This window comes from Tenrec ecaudatus, unplaced genomic scaffold (genome assembly GCF_050624435.1).
Source record: "Tenrec ecaudatus isolate mTenEca1 unplaced genomic scaffold, mTenEca1.hap1 Scaffold_548, whole genome shotgun sequence".
Classification (NCBI taxonomy): domain Eukaryota; kingdom Metazoa; phylum Chordata; class Mammalia; order Afrosoricida; family Tenrecidae; genus Tenrec; species Tenrec ecaudatus.
The window spans coordinates 386,167-389,514 of record NW_027459459.1 but is presented as its reverse complement, the minus strand read 5'-3'; positions in this window follow the sequence as shown (position 1 = coordinate 389,514).

Below are 3,348 nucleotides of genomic sequence, written 5' to 3'. Positions count from 1 at the left end.
ATATTGCCCATGGAGTCACTGGGAGCTGGTTGTCACAGTGAGTTGGACTGGAGGCTGACTCAACAGCAGCTAACAACCATTGTGTTCCAGGCACTCGATTTGCTTTAAAAATCTAGCTCAGCCTTCTGGTACAGGGAAGTGATTAATCATGCCTACTTTATAGCACACCGTGAACCCTGATCAATGTCAGGCCCTGCTTGTGTTTTGTCCCTCCTTTTCCACATTCACATCACTTCCATTCCCCTCTTCAGACTAATACCCCCTGCTGGGTGCTTGGTGTGTGTGTGTCCTTATAGGCATACAGCCATGTGCACTAGACCATGCTGCTTGGTGAACGGGCTTTCAGCTTCCATGAATGGTACTGCAATATAAATCTCATTCAGTTTCTGACCTTTTCAACTCCTTGCAATGTCATTAAGAGTTATTGCCATGCTGCATATCAATTGCATGTGCTGCTGTGTGCCACTTGGTCATGAGCAATCATCATCTTTCTTTTGTTTCCTTCTTCAGTTGTCTGTTGATTGGCATCCAATTCGGCTCCAACTCTTCTCTACTGCAGGTATCAGTGTGGTGACCATTCTTGTAAAAATGCCCCAAGGGCCCTGTGAATTGGATAAAAAGCTTGGCCTATATACCCAGGAATTATGCGTTGGGCTGCTAACCCCAAGGTGAGCAGTTCCAACCCACCAGCTATTCCATGGAGCAAAGAGAGGCTGTCTACTCTCGTAAGAATTTAGTTTTGTAAACCTAAAGCAGCAATTCTACTGTGCCTTGTAGGGTTGCTAATGAGGAAGAATCAACTGGGGTTTTGTTTGTTTTTCTACATCCAGGAGAGAGCTTTGATGGGGGAGATATTAAGTGCTTGGCTGCTAACCCAAAGGTCAGTAGTTTGAAGCCGTCTTCCACACACTGTGGGATAAAGGCACGGCTGTCTTCTTCCCAATAGAAGCCTTGAAAACATCATGGTTCATTTCAGCTTTGTTTGATATGGTCACGAGGAATGAAAGTCAACTCAGTGACTGAGCTTCTTTGGTTGTACACCCAGGAGGGGCTCACTAGGTCCTAGGGTCCATTCAATGGACTTTCACTAAGCTCTGCCAGAATGCTGTGCAGCAAACCTGCATCATTAGCAGTGTTTCTCTGCTTTCCCCGGATCTCCAATGACACTTGGTATGTTTGTCTTTCTAACTGTTGCGCGTTTGATGGTTTTAAAAGGCCAAGCACAATAAACTCATCTATCCCAGGCACTTTATGGTTCTGTAGCAGACACTTAGGGTTGCCATGCCATATTCCTTTGACCCATCTCTGACACCATTCTCACTGCATTCCAGTCAATACCGACTCATAGCGATCCTGTGGTTGGGCGCCCAGCCCTAAGGCCTAGGGAGATCCAGGCCTGGGGCACTCCAGCCCATAGTCTTAGGGAGCGCCAGGCCTGGGGCGCCCCAGCCCTTAGGCTTAGGGAGCCCCATCCTGGGACGCCCAAGCCCTTAGGCTTAGAGAGCCCCAGGCCTGGGGGCACCCAGCCCTTCGGCTTAGGGAGCCCCAGGCCTGGGGCGACCCAGCCCTTAGGCTTTGGGAGCCCAAGGCCTGGGGCGCCCCAGCCCTTAGGCTTTGGGAGCCCCAGGCCTGGGGAGCCCAGCTCTTCGGCTTAGGGAGCCCCAGGCCTGGGGCGTCCCAGCCCTTAGGATTAGGGAGCCCCAGGCCTGGGGGCACCCAGCCATTCGGCTTAGGGAGCTCCAGGCCTGGGGCGCCCCAGCCGTTAGGCTTAGGGCGAGCCAGGCCTAGGGCGCCCCAGCCCTTAGGCTTTGGGAGTCCCAGGCCTGGGGCGCCCCAGCTCTTAGGCTTTGGGAGCCCCAGGCCTGGGGTGCCCCCGCCCTTAGGCTTTGGGAGACCCAGGCCTGGGGCGCCCCCGCCCTTAGGCTTTGGGAGCCCCAGGCCTGGGGTGCCCCAGCCCTTAGGCTTTGGGAGGCCCAGGCCTGGGGCACCCCAGCCCTTAGGCTTTGGGAGTCCCAGGCCTGGGGCGCCCCAGCACTTAGGCTTTGGGAGCCCCAGGCCTGGTATGCCCCAGCCCTTAGGCGTAGGAAGCCCCAGGCCTGGGGCGCCCCAGCCCTTAGGCTTTGGGAGCCCCAGGCCTGGGGTGCCCCAGCCCTTAGGCTTTGGGAGGCCCAGGCCTGGGGCACCCCAGCCCTTAGGTTTTGGGAGCCCAGGCCTGGGGCGCCCCTGCCCTTAGGCTTTGGGAGCCCCAGGCCTGGGGCGCTCCCGCCCTTAGGCTTTAGGAGCCCCAGGCCTGGGGCGCCCCCGCCCTTAGGCTTTGGGAGCCCCAGGCCTGGGGTGACCCAGCCCTTAGGCTTTGGGAGTCCCAGGCCTGGGGTGCCCCAGCCCTCAGGCTTTGAGAGCCCCAGGCCTGGTACGCCCCAGCCCTTAGGCTTAGGGAGCCCCTGGCCTGGGGCGCCCCAGGCCTTAGGCTTTGGGAGACTCAGGCATGGGGCTCCCCAACCCTTAGGTTTTTGGAGCCCCAGGCCTGGTACGGCCCAGCCCTTAGGCTTAGGGAGCCCCTGGCCCGTGGCGCCCCAGCCTTTAGACTTTGGGAGCCCCAGGCCAGGGGCGCCCCTGCCCTTAGGTTTTGGGAGCCCCAGGCCTGGGGCGCCCCAGCCCTTAGGCGTTGTGAGCCCCAGGCCTGGGGCACACCCGCCCTTAGGATTTGGGAGCCCCAGGCCTGGTATGCCCCAGCCCTTAGGCTTAGGGAGCCCGAGCCGTGGAGCGCCCCAGGCCTTAGGCTTAGGAAGCCCGAGGCCTGGGGCGCCCCAGCCCTTAGGCTTTGGGAGTCCCTGGCCTGGGGCGCCCCAGCCCTTAGGCTTTGGGAGCCCCAGGCCCGGTATGCCCCAGCCCTTAGGCTTAGGGAGCCCCTGGTCTGGGGTGTCCCAGGATTTAGGCTTTGGGAGCCCCAGACCTGGGGGGCAACTGCCCTTAGGCTTTGTGAGCCCCAGGCCTGGGGCGCCGCAGCCCTTAGGCTTTGGGAGCCCCAGTCCTGGGGCACCCCAGCCATTAGGCTTTGGGAGTCCCAGGCCTGGGGCGCCCCAGTCCTTAGGCTTTGGGAGCCCCAGGCCTGGTAGGGCCCAGCCCTTAGGCTTAGGGAGCCCCTGGCCTGGGGTGCCCCAGCCCTTAGGCTTTGGGAGGCCCAGGCCAGGGGCATCCCAGCCCTTAGGATTTGGGAGCCCCAGGCCTGGGCTGTCCCCGCCCTTAGGCTTTGGGAGCCCCAGGCCTGGGGCACACCAGCCCTTATGCTTTGGAAGCCCCAGGTCTGGGGTGCCCCAGCCCTTAGGCTTTGGGAGCCCCAGGCCTGGG